The sequence below is a fragment of the Augochlora pura genome, chromosome 7, assembly GCF_028453695.1.
Source record: "Augochlora pura isolate Apur16 chromosome 7, APUR_v2.2.1, whole genome shotgun sequence".
Taxonomy (NCBI): domain Eukaryota; kingdom Metazoa; phylum Arthropoda; class Insecta; order Hymenoptera; family Halictidae; genus Augochlora; species Augochlora pura.
In genome coordinates, this window is record NC_135778.1 from 4941023 (window position 1) to 4957352 (window position 16330).

Below are 16330 nucleotides of genomic sequence, written 5' to 3' on the forward strand. Positions count from 1 at the left end.
CACGCGGCTGGAAACGGCGTTATTCGAAAGAAACCGGGAAAGGTTATGTGCGCGCGCGCGCGCGCGGTTCTCGCCCAGGTTCTCGCCGGGGAAATGCGCAAGCGCGAAAGGTACGTCTATTAATTTCGCGTGGGCGTCGGACGCGGACTCGGTATCGGACGATAAAATCGGATGGAGGGTGTATACCTCCCCCATTAAGGCCCCCGCGATACAAAACAATACGATAATTGTTGAAATATCGACTTGTTCTGGAAAAATAATCTTGTCTCGGACTTGTTTAATTCTTCGAGTATTAAATGTTGTTCTTGGCTTGCGACTTTACATTAGTCTTGTGATAATTACTTTTTTCGGTTAACACTTCTTTATAAACGTTAATACTATATAAATATTATAAAATAAAAGTAAATGATTAAACCCAGCATTTCTCTATGTAATTTTGTGACTGAAAATTAAACATAGTAGAACATAACTAATCCTCTATCAGTATTCTACAATGTTTCATTTGGTACGACATAATCGTATACGTAAAGTATCTTTTATTGTAGGAAACAAAACAATGTTCTTAATGTAAATAATAAATTTAAAAAGTTCAAATTATTTTAATTCGTTAGTATAAGTACAGCATTGTATTCAACAATATTCGAAGCGAATCGAAAATTAAAGAAAGAAGCAAGACTAATATTCTTCCCAATTATCGAGTATATTATCTTATATTTTTTTACATGCTTGCGTTGAAGAGTCTCGATTCGGTGTTGAGAAATACTTCAAATTTCTAGCCTCGTGGTTGTCTAGGTTTTTCGAGACGACGCGCTATCGATATTATTCATTTGGTAGCCCTATCTCGGATCGAAAGGGCGCGCACGCATCGGAAACGGGGGGGGCCCCGCCGTGGATCGCCTTGGGTCCCTTCGGTCGCGGACCTGTTCGCATGATTTCGGGCCAATTAGGGCCGGCGTGCGGGGCCATTAATTCTTTTTGGTAATTTGTCCGTGGCCGGAATTGATTTAAGGCCGACGCGTGGACCGACGGGCCCAAGACGAATGGTCGGCCGTGCAACACGAAAAGAGATGACGTGTCAATTATGCTACCCTACAATCCGGCCCCGGAAAGTTATACCGCGATCGGCCGCGGCGACAAGCGGAAAGATAAATCACGGTAAATCCCTCTTCGATTGGGCCCCGATCGGACGATTATTTATATCCGTCATTCTCGAATCAACGGCTCCGTTATATCCGCTGCGCCGCGCGCGCGCTCGCGCGCACCGTACGCAGCTGCAACTCGTTCTCTCGGCGCGATGCATAATGCCCCGGCCCCGCTTGTAGCCACGCATTATTGAACACGATTCCATTCGATGCGACTTACGCTCGATCACGTAACTAATAAACGTTACCTTTCGCGACCAACTCGCTAATTCCCTCTGTCAAAGGTATCCATCTTCGGAGACCGCTCCGAGAGCGAGAGAGAGAGAGAGAGAGAGAGACTCGATACCTGCGCTTTACCTGTCCCGATCCCGCCGATAATGCGACCCATTCTTCCCCGGGCCCACTTTCACGGTGTCTCGTCTACCTGCTTCCCTTTCGTCCAGCAGAATTTCCCAGAAAATCAACCTGCTTTCCCCGAAACACGAACCGAACGCGCTCAGCCTGACTGGAAAACTCTTAACTTCGAGCAAGAATTTGTATCTGGATTGCTGATCTTTGTACAAAGCAAAAATCTTCTGCTCCAATTATAAATAGAAAGAATGTGGATAGTTCTATGTTTTTTCAATCGATTTAATCTTGAATTATTTTTATAGCGTCGAGTAACGCGTCGGTCGCATGTGAGTGATGTTTGACTATGACTCAGCATTTCTATTGCTATACATTCAAACAAACTGGATTTTACTAGGATTTTTCGAGTGCAGAAAAATTAACATATGATTTACTATGATACATTTTACTTTTCTAGTTTCATATTCGTTAATTAAATTATCGCGAATTTGAAGCATTTTGGGGTTGAGTTTTGACACTTCCTGTGTACATTTTCGTACTTAATAGTGACATTAGTGCATTAAGCTTCTGATAGCTTTCTCTTAATTCAAGGTGCAATAAAATGACGGAGATACTTATACGTCAATTTTCTAGAGGTTTTTGTAAATAGAAAATTCTCGCGAAATCAGTGTCGAGAGATTGAAACAACTTGTATGGCATTTTAATCTCAAGAAATAAATAATTAATTGACTTTAGAGATGAAAACTTAAATATATCTTAATCGGTAAATATAAAGTTACGTGCGCTTGAAAATAAACTAAAGGTCCAGTAATTGTCCATCTCGGAATAACTGGCCTCGTTATCGCGGCTGTCCCGTGACCGTTTCCGGTCGAGGCTAGAAGTGTCGGCGGCCCGCGCTCGCAAGGATAATAAAGAGCGACACCTCGCGATCGAGACGTCGCGTAAGCCCGGGTGGCTCCGGGTCCCGAAGACAACGGCATGCGAAACAGAGAGAAATCCTCCGGCGAATTATGCAGATCCCCGCGGTATTTGCATTTCGTTAGCATACACGCCGCGGCTGTTTCGTTGCACGTTGCGAGAGATCTCTGCGGCGCGGGCCTCGCCGTCTCCCCCTGGACTTTCATCTATTTACCATAAAAAAGTGTACGGTGGCCCGATGGATCCCGTGGCCGGTCTCACGCCGCCTCGCCCTGTCCCGATCCACGGCGCGAGCAAGCTTCCCGCGGAATCGATCCTGTCGATCTCTCGATCTCGCCGATGTCGATGGAAACGCGCGCACTTTTCCGCGCTAATGCCATTTCGACGCGATTTCTTATAGCCACGCACACGGCTCCGTCTTCTCGGTACTCGTACAGGAAACTGGGACGATCGATCTGTCATGATCGGCTGCTTCTGCAACGAGATTACGAAGCTCTCGTGTTCGAGCAAGGGGTTTAACACGTGCCAGAGAACTCTTTGCGCCCTCTTTACGGAAGCAGAGTTCTTTCGTCGCCACTCGACGATCGCGCTTCTTTTGTTTTTGCTTCGAAGTGCAAGAATATTTGCCAGAATAAGTGGTTTAAATGCTGATGATAACTACACTGTAGATTTTTATGAAAATTCAAGCTTCCGTACAGAAGTTGAAGGAAGAAAAGATGTCTTGCATTAACTAAAATATTCCTATAATAATATTATTAGTTCTGTTAACACCTGTTCGTCGCCGCGTCACCCATAATTGTTTGACAGGTATGCCGTCATTCTGTGGGGGCCCCGTCACCCAAATATGGGTGACGCTCTTCATATTCAAGATTTTAAATACCAAAAATTCATACATCATTACATTTGTTACACATTAATTTATATTCTATGTATATTCTATGTATGTGGGGGACCCGTCACCCAAATATGGGCGACGCTCTTCTTATTCAAGATTTTAAATACTAAAATTTCATACATTACTACATTTGTTATACATTAATTTATATTCTATGTATAAAATATAACGTTATCCTAGGCGATCTAATTACTGAATTTGGGTCCGGTAAGAAACACGAGCGATTCACGTTGGGCGACGAACGTGTTAATGCACACGTTTATTTGTATATTACAGACATACGTGAAACACAAATGCATAGAGATCTGCAGTCTAATGAATACAAGCAGTGAGAAAATATGAAAACGGAGGCGCTTATCTGTAGTTTTTTTTTATCGTATTAACGAAATGAAGATTTTCTTATCGTTCTCAGAAAGAAAGAGAGGCGTTAGAAGATAATTAACCCTTTGACTACTGTTGGCGCCTATTGGCATCCGAAACACGTTGGCTTCCCGGTACTGTAGGCGCGAATAGGCGTCGAGATCAAATTTCGCCCCCTATTATTAAATCTAATTAATTATATATTGTGTAATATTTATGTTATATATTGTAAGAAAGCTTAAAATTATTGTTCACTTCAAGTAATATTAGTTTAATATAATAGAATTCAATATTTGGAATATTTTAATATATTTCCACAAAAAGGCATGCCTAACGAAAAACTACGTCCGCGCCAAAGTCTGCCGTAGTCAAAGGGTTAATACGGCAAGCAAAAATCGTTCGCCGGGCAACTAAGTAGATCGCGTAAAGCGCGTTCAATGAGAATAATCGATCGATTACGGGCGAGTACGCGCGCCGGGCGTGCAGTTAACGCGTTAAGAAGGCGTAACAGGTGGAGCGGCTGATATTTTTCGGGTCGGCAACGTCGACAGCTGAAATTTCGCCGGCCGGGCGATACAGCTCGGCAATTACGCGAACGCGGAACCCTTCCGTAAAAGGGAAAACGCGCGTTAAGGAATCGTGTCCATTCTCAAGGTCGACCGGTATACCTACCGGCCCCTGCCGTAGACTGCATAACGCGTTTCTATTACGCGGTCAATTGCAGCGATTGTTGCGTGTCTCTCGCAATCAGCGCCGCGCGGCCTGCGAGCGTGCTTTCTCTTTCTCTTATCCTCCTTCTCTCCTCCTGCCACCTAGGACACCCGTAAGAAAATACAATTTCGCGTTACAATTCGCGCCGACGATATCGCTAATTCAATCGCGCGGACAGCGCGAATTAAAATTTCACGAGACCGGTCCGGTGCTAACAAAACACTCCGCGACAAAAAATTCGACGATGCTTTCTCGATAGAGCAAACTGTCAGCGGCGGCATGGTTAACCCTTTGCACTCCAAGCCATTTTTACTGTAATTTTAAAATGATTTTTCTAGTGTACAGTATTTCCATTTTAAGCTGCGAAAGCGCCTTTTATATATACTGTATAGTTAATATATAATTAATATAAATATAATTTTACTCTCGCGATTCATATTAACAGTTTCATTTCCAACAATTTTTGTAACATTAAACTTTGTTGCTATAAAAATGATTTTGAAGGGTGACAGAACAATTTTAGTGGTGCCTCGGAGTCGCCACTCGAGTGCAAAGGGTTAAATAATAATTGGGATAAATATTGTAACCTTGTCGATTTTATTAATCCCGTCCACCTATTTCTAATTAACTTTAAATATAATTACTTGTGAACTATTAAAGAAAGTATAAAATTTCTATCTGTTTCGCCTTCGTTGCAATTGTCGAAGAATAATTTTCATTTCGCACAAAGTTCCGCGGTGATATATCTACATCGGTAAACCTCCGATTTTTCAATGAAATAACAATGTTCTGCCCGGAGTAACAGGTACTAAATAGTAGATTATCTCGACCGGCGATCATTTCAGTACGTTCGAAACGATGTAGCAAGGTTGGCAAACATTGATGTCTTCACCGTTCCGTGTACCGCCCACGCATTTCCGTTACGGATGCACAAAATCCGCGGTCTATTCATCGCGGTCGTCGCTTCAATTCAACAATCATCGTTTCACAGTTCGACGAAGCAACCGACGCACGGTGATCCGATTCTATTTCAAGATCGAACTGTCACGCCGAGTGTCACGCGTCGGTTTCGTGCGATTTAATCGAGGCATGCCACTGTGCCATGATCGGTGCCGCGGCAATTTTTCCGCGATCATGTCCGAAGTGGAACGACGCGGATGTGTCGCAATGTCGGAGGTCGTGAAAAACCGCAACCGATGATTTACGATCGTTTAAAGTTAACACCGCGTTGCCGCGTCCTCGCGATCGCCGCGAAGAGAATAGGATTAATTTAACGGGATTAGATACATCGAATGGGCCGGTGTCGTGGTGCGCGCGTGCTTTATCGGCGCCCTCCCCCGGTGAAAAGTCGCCGCGCGTCACAGGGAACACCGTCGGCGTCTGGCAAATTGTCCGAGCCGGATTGACGTTTAATAGACGTCAAAACAACAATCGTCGGGATTAGACAATGCGCGCGCCGCGCGCGAACGCCAGCGACGCGCGGCGCATGAGGAGGAGGCAGTGGAGGAGGAGGGAGGGAGGGAGGAGAGGGCGGGGAAGAGGAGGCCGATAAACCGAGTGAAGCGAAACGAGCAATAAATCACGATCGCAGTTTTATTTTTTGATAATCGCGGCTTGTACCGAGCGTATTAGTCAAGGGAACATAAATTGCATTCTCTCCTAAGGCATATAAATCAAATTTCGCGGAGTGATCCGCGCGGCGTCAAAGTGATTTAACGTTTCTCTCGTGGCGTTCGACAATTTTTTTTTTTAAGGGAAATCGTGCTTTCGATCCCGTCGAACGGAAATGATCGCGGCAATTGAATGCGCGTGCCATCGTCCGCCGCGGAAGAAAAATCGTCAAATTCGCGTCGGACTTCCGTGAGAAAAGCGGTGATTATCTTTTTCAATGATTTCGTATTCACTCTGTAAATATCTGTGGTTGACACGTCGAGCGCCGACAATCGGCCACTAAAATATCCACGTCGTTAAAGAAATGTAATTAATTAAAGCGAAACTAGAAAATTAATATTTGTCATAGGGGATGGCATTAGAACTCTTTCGCGACCGAAACATTCTAGTCGAATTCAGTTTGTTCGAATATAGTGCAATGAAATGAATTTTCAAAATTGGTCAGAAATTAGTGTCAGTCACGTGTGGCTGACGCGGCGCTCAACGTGTTAATTACAAGATGCGTCGGAGGTTTCTCGAGTGACGTCAGGAGAGTGCTGCGCCCCCATCTTTGTGATACTTTCACAGTAATCGGGCTATCAAACTTTCTAAAAATTCAGATAACGTGACCTAGAGATTCGATCTCGGCGAGACCCGAGCGATTCGTGTTTTTTCTTCGAAGATGCTTTTACTATTCTTCGGACGCTAAACGTATTGAGCGAAAGACAGCACGAAATTACGCTGCGCTTCTCGTTCGCCTAGAATCCCATCACAAGAAAATGAATCCGTTTGAAAAGTTATTTTACACAACCAGATATGATATACGATAAGAGTAAATCCGTCTGTCGTCACTGACTATGATATAAAGGGTGTCCCAATATTCACGCAAGAAGTAATTTTGATAGAAAACACAGATTTATAATTAAAAATTGTAAATTTTTTACTGATTTATATAGTATTTTGTGTAGTGCTCCATCTTTAATAACCCTGAACTGTCAGCTGTCATTCTTTTTTTTGGTTGGCAACACTTCTCCGCACAAATGGCGCAAAATTCAAATCTTGCGTGAATTTTGGAACACCCTTTAGTTCTCCTAAATTCAGTTTATATTTATAAATGAAATTTCATTATAGATCCACTATTCCACAGAAAAACAGTTTGCAATAAAAGCAACGAGATTGTACAAACTAAGGAACGATCTTTGTCTTACAAAATACAAGATAATAAAAATCCCCTTATCAAACTCTTATCTGACAGTAACAATGCAGCGCTAAGGAAATCTTTTTAAACGAAAATGGTGGTTCCAGTGCCTCTCCGATATATTAATCTCGAAAAGCAGAGTGTATCTGTAAATCAGGTTGTTAGACACCGGTGTACACCCGAACCCCAGTTGGAAACGGGTCACGTTGCGCAATCGCGAGGCCCGTGGATCCCAAATTTAGCAATGTCGGTTGTCTCGGGCAGTCTCTTGGTCCGGCCAGCAGGACACAAAGGCGCCTTTCCTGGCCGATTGCGTCAAGCGAAAAACAGCGTAATCACGGTGATTAACGAGGAAACCACTCCGTCTTGGAGACAATCGAATGAGAGACACCGAAACGTCGGTCGAAACATTCTTCCGCGTTATAGGACATTGCATTCGAGTACAAAAGTGCGGTTTTCATGAAATTACTACGAGACTTTCATTGCTGTTGTTCCGATAACAATTATGGCGATGACAAATTGTATTAATTAGTTGCCTTTACTACTTCTAGCTGAATACAATAGTCATATACCGCGAGATGAATTACGATATTAACCCTTCGCACTCGAATGGTGACTCAGAGGCACCACTAAAATTATTCTATTACGTTCGAAAATAATTTTTATAACAATAAAGTCTAGATTTAGAAAATTGTCGAGTAGTGAGACTGTCGCAGTTGCAAGAATTAATTTCGGACGCACAAAAGTACACACTTTATTGCATAGAATAGAGATACTATGGGCCAGGAAAGTTGCTTCACATTTACAGTTGAAATGGCTTCGAATGCAAAGGGTTAACCCTCTTAGTGCCACGGGCCGATGCGTTGTGGCGAGCCTGAACATATTTTGTTACTAAAAATTTTGCTGACCAACATTATATTCTATATTCTTTAGTCTCAGAAAAAAAAAATAGTAAAATTTTCCTCCAGGAGATCGGAATTTTGTATAAAGCTATTCTTATAGGCGCGCATATCAAATCGGCCCTGGCACTAAGAGGATTAATAAAAATTTCGATTCTTTTTTAATTCTGAAAACGAATCGAAAATCCACGATATCAAGAATAAAATGACGTTGATAGCTCAATTCGAGACACTCCAAGATATCTGTCCCTTTTTCTCCTTAAGTTGTCCCGGTGCTCGAAGGGCCCATTCGCCAAATTTCGCGTCGAATAATTGTAGACCACCAAGATCGCCGATATCGACGTGCAAACCAACGTGCAAACCAACGTTCGATAATTCACGGAGCTGTAGAAAAGGGTAGCCGGCCCGGCAGCGCGGGTGCGAGGGCGTCCGAAAGAAAACTTTCTACGAGGAGCTAATGGGGAATCGATCATTGGTCCTGTCCGATCATATTTCTCGGCCGGGTTCGCGCCGTTCGCATAAACGCCCGGGCCCTTACCGAGGCACTTTAAAAGCGAATCTCGAGAGTCCATTACCTCGGGACGACAGCGCGTTTTAATCCGCGAGCGCTGCGCGTATATACGTTTTTCGAAAGTCGACGCAACACGAGCTATCGACGATCCGTTTTTTTCTTCTCCTCTTGCTCCTTCCTCTCTTTTTTTTTTTTCTTTATTGTTCGTCCACACCACATTCGTAAGCGAACGTCCGCCGCCGTCGCTTGTACACACGCGACATTATGTAAGTATACTCGTAAACATGTAATAAACGGCCGGGAATGCGGCGTTTTAGTCAGAATTTTATGGGACGGGAACACGCGTGGGTGAGGGCGCGCGGGCGGCGAGGTGGTGGGGAGGGGTGGGGAGGGGGTACTAGGGGGCCACGGCGATTTTTATGGTATCGAAAGTGTACGGTCCGCCGTGCGGCGTTGGCCACCGATGTCCACGATAAACACTCGTCCGTATACGCTCGACCGGGTAATCCGTTATCGTTGAATTTCGTTTTACGGCCGACGGCCGACTTCGGGCGTCGCCGACAGGAGCGAAACTTTCTACCCGTACGCGGGCCGACGCGTCCTTTACGACCCGATTATGAGATTAGACGCCGGCAGGAGTCCGTTAATTCACCGTTTAGAAATATTATCGGTCGTTCGAAATAATAAAGGCGCGTAAATTACGCGCGGGGGCCCTTCACGCTCGTGTCCGACGCAAGCGCACGGCGTTACGAGAAACGGTCTTAACCCTTTACGGACGAATGTCGAAGTAGAAACGTCGCGGTTGCAAACACATCATTTTGTATACCATACTGGCATGGATCATGCGACCATGAATGCGAATGATGCGTACTTCTCTGGTGATCTTTTCGATTACTGCACAGGATAAATGAATCCTTAATCCGCAGCTCATTATAACTCATCGTGAACTTAACCAACATAACCTTCTTAAACGTTATATACTCATCTTTGTACTAATGGGTATAATAAGTAAATAAATTAAGGCTTTGATACATAGTCTAGGTCTTTCAGGAAAATACTCTTAATACTTAATCCTTTGCACTCGAATAGCGACCCTGAGGCACCGCTCAAATTTTTCTATCACGTTTTAAAATAATCTTCGTACTAATAAAGTTTGGCTTTAAAAAATTGTTACAAGTGGAATTGTTAGTATGAATCACAAGAATCAATTACGTATGCATAAAATGCGCTTTATAATACAAAATGGAAATACTATAAGCCTTGGAAATAATTTTAGATTTACAGTTAAAATGGCTTCGAGTGCAAAGGGTTAAAAGAGGATCCTCAACCATACAGCGTTAAACTGTATAAACTCTATTAAATTCGTAACTGTGTTTCATTTCTTATACATGCGGAGGAACTTCTGTCACCCGGGAATTGAATGACGTCAATTATCGCAGTCAATTTTAGCGATCGAGTAATTTTTCAGACATTTATCCTCATGTTCGAGCAACGAGTACCATTTGTTTTTGTTCAGCGGGACGCGTTCGCGTAGAATCGCGTGACTACGCAGAAACCACGGTTCAACGTGCGACTTTTACGAAAGCATTAAGATTCCTCGTGAAAACACTAAATCATTGTTTAGCAGTGCGCGCGAGGACAGGTCGATCGATCGAATAATTTTCACGGAGAGACTTTCGAATCGAGGCTGCGCCTATTTACGATTTCGGTACGGCTCGCCGGTGGAGCGCGGCACTCTAATTGCTGTGGACCACTGGGCGACGCTAATGTAAATTCGTCGGGGGGCCCACTTCGTCTTCGTCGCCGGGATCCGATGTGATTAACGATAACATTCGATTTGACGGTGAAAGAGGAATAAAAGGATATCGCGTACCGCGATACGACGGGAATTTTTGCGCGCTGCTCGTCTCCCCCTGTCCCCTATCCCCTACCCCTTACCCAGCCCCCCATCCCCCGCCCGTCGCGCGATACCCGGTTTCGCCATTAAGCGCGGGTTTTTGCTCTTATTTATCATCTTTCTCTCTCTTCAATTTCACATTCCGGGATATGCAAATGCGACGTGGGTTGTTCCTCGGCGAAAACAAACGCTACATGAAAGAACTTCCCGGGTGTTGCCGCTTTTTGTTCCCTTCTGCCTTCGCCCCTACGCCCCTTCGCCCGCCCCTCCCCCCTCTCCCCCGCTTTTGACAAATCCGCTACACCTACTACGAGACCTCGCGGAGATAAATAGCTTTCTCCCGGGCGAGTTACTCTCTGAAATAATAAAGCGCTTCGAAAGCAATGACGAATTGGTTCCACTTAGGGCGTCGGATAAAGGATTAACCGAGCCGTGCTGGTCAGCGCGCGCGCGCGCGCGCCGCGTCTAAATTAATAAGATGAAAGCGTTCGGATAATGGAACACGGTTCGCGAAGGATGATTCAAGCGGAAACAGTTCGGACAATGGAATCGTTCGTTTCTAATTCGCGCAGGTCTCTGCACGATTGTTTATTCGATCGTTGTAATTCGATCGTTTCGCTCGCCGCGTTGTAGCTGTTTTCCTTTAGGTAAACTCGCTGATTGCTAGGAGTTACTTTGTTTGGACAATGGGATATCGGCGCGGCGGGATGTTTCTATGTGTTACGTTTCTACAAGGAACCGGGTTCAATGTTTTCCGCAAACAGGTTTCCTCGGCGAGACCTGTTAATACGGCCGCCCGTTGAATAAGAAATTGAAACAACATCGCGTATTAGGTGTTAGATCCTATACATATTCAGCGAGTGAATGTGTTAACAAACAAATCCTGAAGAACCGTGCTATTGACTTTCTAATGAGTCTGTGATCGTTTTCAAGGTGTCAAGAAATCAGTCAAGTGCCAACGCTTTTCTGAATTACTGTGTACTCACTGAAACTTGAGTGATTAACGCCTGCGCTGTCGGAATATTCGAGCCTCTCGTACGTACCGTCGAGGCTACAATGGTTTTCGCGAATCTTTACCAGAGGGGACTGCTGTTAAAGAACTATTTTCACTTTGTACCGATGCTCGCGTAAATAATGCACAATGGCGGTCTTGTGTTCGAGAATACAGTGGACGACGCAACTTTAATTGCCGCGACCTTCAAAGGGGCACCGAAGTACTTAAATCAAAGAGCACTTTAACGAGTCATCTTCTAGACATCCTTTATGATCCCGCCTTGATTTATCTCCCGGTGCCAAGATGACACAATCGCAAGAGAACCGAGACCGAATTTGAATTCGCCGATTGTATGGTAAACAATGTCAATCTCCTAGATGCTATTGCGATAACGAGCTATTTCCTTATTATAATTAAAAATCTGTAGCAACTTACCGATAACCGCTTTAATTTAGCGCAATTCTCCATTTCAGCGAAGTGGGCCAAGTGCAGAAGTATGCTCTACTTCTTTTGCAAATACTCGGATCATGTCCACTTGCTGTCCTTTCTTCTCCACTTGTTCTAAGAAACACTTAAACTCTAATTCAATTAACCCTTTGCACTCGAGTGGTGACTGTGAGGAACCATAAAAATGTTCCATCACGTTGCAAAATAATCTTTATACTAATAAAGATTGCATTTTAGAGATCGTTAAGGTTATGTTCTGTCGATACGAATGACGAGAATCAATTACATATGCATAAAATATACATTGTTATGTAAAATGGAAATACTACAAAGCCAGAAAAATTACTTCAGATTTTCAGTGAAAATGGCTTCGAGTGCAAAGGGTTAAACTATAATACCTGACCAAAGATTTTGCGAGTGGATGGCCAAATTGATGTTATCGAACCATCGATGTTATGTCACGTGATCAGAAAGTCAAATCAACGATGGAAGACGTACTTGGTGCACCTCGATTGAGCAACGAAGACGTGTTAATTGAAGTTTCAAACCAGCTTGAGTGAACTATTGTGATATAGACGTTCTAGTGTTATGTTGCGGAATTTCGGCCGGTGTACATAGAGGATATAAGAAACTCGGAGCCACGGAGGATAATAGACATAGATTATAGCGGCCGATGGGGGCAGAACGGTCGAAGAAGAAGCAAGAGTTGGAGAAGACGAAGAAGAAGAAGAAGAGGAAGAGGAGGAGGAGGAGGAGGAAGAAGAAGAAGAGAAGGAAGAAGAAGAAAGAGATGCAGAAGGAGAAGAAGAAGAGGAGGAGGAAGAAGAAGAAAGACGAGGTAGGACGGCGAGACGAGGCGGGACGAGGAACGAAAGAAGCGGGGTAGAGCGGTCGTTTGCCTTGGATCGGCTTCGAACCGGAGAGTCCGAGCCCGATCCCGAGCCCAGGCTCGATCCCGATTCCGATCCCGCCTGATTTCCGCCGCGTGCATTCCATCTCGTGGGTTCGGTCGAGCTCGTCCGTTCTCGGCCAGGCTCGCGAGCGCTCGGCTCGGCTCGGTTGCGCGGCTCGGCCACGCCGTCGCCCGGTTACGGCCGCAGTCGTGTGTCAGCGCTCGCGCGTAGTGGATCGCGGTTAGGGCCTCGTCGCGACTGTACATAGAATGACGACGGTGTCCTTTCTGTCCGTGTCAGACGCTGCAAAGGACGCTGTGCCGTGCACTGACGTTATCGACGTTTGATCGAAGCGCCCCGACCATGCCATCGCGGTGAACACGCTCGGAGCCCCCGTGTTAATATCGACCTCCCGTTAATATCGATCACGTGGCCACACACCGGGGGCAGGATTAATCCAGCCGGCGCGTTAACGTGCTGTGCGTGTAAATCAGTGGATGTGCTTACCTCGTTCTCCTCTTTTTCACTCTCTTTCTCTGTCTCTCTCTCTGTCTCTATCTGTCTACCCATCCTTTGCGTCGCCCATCGGCCAGTTCTCAGTCTCGTTTGCTCTCCGCTGTGCCCTCCACGGACTTGGACCGGTCCGTCATCCTGGATAACGCTGGCCAGGCCCGCGTAGCAACGCGCCGACCCGCACCCGAGACGCCGCTGAATCAACAGGTGGGAATCTGCGGACTAACAGGTATACGCGGCGGCCCAGCCGTCTCTCGATTTTTCTAACGCGAACGCACCGAGTCGACCACGCCGCAGCTGTCAGTTGCCAGGTGGCACGGGGCAAACCGCCTGTGCGTGCTTCCTTCGAATTCCATCGTGTTTCTTTCTCTCTTCTTTTTTTTTTTTTTATTCGATTCCGCCGATCGTAGGACGCGCGTTACGCTTCGCGCGTGCCCACCTGCCACGGCTATGACCTCCCGGCTCATTTAAAATCCGATTTCTGACACGGCCTAGCGTAAACCGAGGTCGCGCCGGAATCGGCACGCATTTCGTCGAGTCGGCGTCCGTTTATGAGAAAGTCGTTCCACGTGGTGGAAAAATGTGTTATGCAACCGATACCAGAGGCTGTCTCGTGGCTTTCCAGGGAATTAAGTAAACTTATGGTAATCGGACTGGTAAATCTCGTTCGGGGTCCGTCGGTATTTGCAGGCAGATTTCTGGGGGCATCGTTTAACACTGAATCCTAGCGAATCCTCTTCGCTATAAAAGCGAATAATGTGCATTATTTTATAAGAATGATAAAACCAAATTTATTTACATTTTTGACCTTCCTGTTATAACGTAAGCTTGAATAATGGAATCTGTTCTATAATTACTTAAGAAAGGGTTTCCATCGTTTCAACAATTTGTTATTGGCAATGCTTGAGAGGTATTGGCCGTGTTAATGATACTTGCTGAATAGTTGGTTTCAAAAACCAAATAGAAGACATTAATACTCAATAGGTCAATTAATGCGTGATAGGTTAGAAAAATTATTTTTACTAATAATTCTGTATCGTTTTATTAATTCCAACAATTCTTCGCATGTTTATCATTTGAATTTATCTTCTCATGTTTACCATGTTTACCATGTTTACCAATTCTGTTTTATTTCACCAAAGCTTCATGTGTTCGCTATTTTAACAACTCTTATATACAAATCCTGCACAATTTCGCCAATGCAACGCTAGATTTACCGAACTCGTTAAATTAACGAATTTCAATGCTTCACGATTAAAAGATGCTTCTGCCAATAATTATACAAATTTTGTGACCTGTTGATTCTAAAAGTGGTACAACGTGGTCGCTTCCAGTGCTCGATGGTTCCAGTGTAAAATCTAAGAAACAAATAAAGACCGGAAACGGAGAACCGAAAGAAGGTTAAAGAAACCGAAATTAGCATGAAAACGTGCGGGGGATCCGTTTTCGAGGAAGTGTCGAAACGAGGTGTGCCGTTAGAAAGAAGAAGACAAAAAAAAAGGCAGAATAGGCTGCCTAGGTGTTCCTTAATTTGAACGGGCTTGTGGTTCTTTCGCGCGAGAAATGCCTCGGCGATAACGATCCTCACCGGATCCTCCGGTATTCGTGCGGTGTACGGGGCCCGCGATTCAACATCCACGAGCCGGCGGTGTACCAAGAAACGAGCTCACAACGGGATATCGCGGCACGAGTTGCGCGCATCCCCAATTGTGTGTACTCGCCATTAACAGCACGCTAAACATTCTCAGGAAATTTTTTTCTCACGCGAGGCCCCTCGAACGATTCCCGACCGGTTGTTACTCTCCGGCCGGCGTCACTTTCCCTCGTTCCCGATTGTTTATAACAACACACCAGGAAAATCCGGCGGTTTCGTTAACTGTTTCTTCGAGGTTAAAGAAAAGCCAGCCGATTCTTCTGCGCGCGGAATTAACATAACCTCCAATCTACGTTTGTCTATTAACGGTTTTATTAATCCAGCTAGGATTCGAATTTCTGAGCAGCACCGCCGATCATTAAAACATCCTTGCAAGAAGAGAGATTACAGATTCCCTGTTTCATTAAATACAACGCGATGGTTCAATATGTCAGCTTTCGCGTTTATTTTCAAACAGAAAGAAAATACCATTCAGCCGGCCGCAGGTTTTGCCAACGTGAATCTGCGAGATCAAATTGTAGGATCCTTAACAGACGTCCGCAAAAGTATCGGGTGTTCCTCGGGAACGGTGGACGTTAATGGGGTAATAAGTTAATGGCACGATAAAATTGCCGAAAGTGGAAAGAAAATAATCGACGCTCTCCTCTGACCATTCTCCGCGTCGGCCTTGACACCGGCTCGATACATCTCGGCGTCGCTCGAGTGCCTTGACCTTTTCGTCGATAAATCCGTGGGTAGGTTCTTCCTCGCGTCGAAGGTCGACGCTTGCTTCCTTTTCCAGCGTTTCGACACGATCGTTTTTCGAGCTGGAATACGCCGCCCGAGGTGCTCGCACGGTATACAGTGTTCGGCAAAAGTATTACCACGCTGCGAATGTTCGTTCTTCGATTTAAACGTATTTTGTTAATTCCAGTAAATTATATCGGGATTGCCTATTATCGTCTCCCGCATTTTCGGTGTCGTTCGTCGTTCGTTCGACGAGCGAACGAACGCTTCTCTTAGGTCAGTTTGGACCGGAATGCCCTCCGGCAAGAATCGGGTTAACCGCGGGGTCTCCCAGCGTTTTCTCGCTGCTATATTCTTACCTCTCACCGTTATAGTTCTCACTGTTATATTATTATTGTTTGAAATATTGCTATCAACCCTTTGCACTCGAGCGGTGACTCTGAGGCACCACTAAAATTGTTATATAACGATCCAAGATCGTTTTTATACCTTATCATCAAAGTTTATATTTAAAAACTATGTTAAATAGTGAAACTATCACAAGAACGAATTTCATATGCATCAAAGTGCACTT

The 16330-nt window shown here is 44.9% G+C and overlaps 1 protein-coding gene across 3 annotated transcripts in view; it reads left to right on the forward strand.

Moving 5' to 3' along the window:
* The window catches only part of Shrm (shroom), a 324250-nt gene that overhangs the window by 62138 nt on the left and 245782 nt on the right, over window positions 1-16330 (forward strand). Inside the window, exon 1 of one of the 3 annotated variants that reach the window (XM_078185665.1) lies at window positions 13089-13605. The exons of 1 other annotated variant lie outside the window; for it this stretch is intronic. The gene's annotated coding sequence lies outside the window, so the exon portion shown is untranslated. Of the gene's footprint in view, window positions 1-13088; window positions 13606-16330 lie in introns of those variants that run through there. One more of the 3 variants, XM_078185666.1, reaches the window with a different exon arrangement.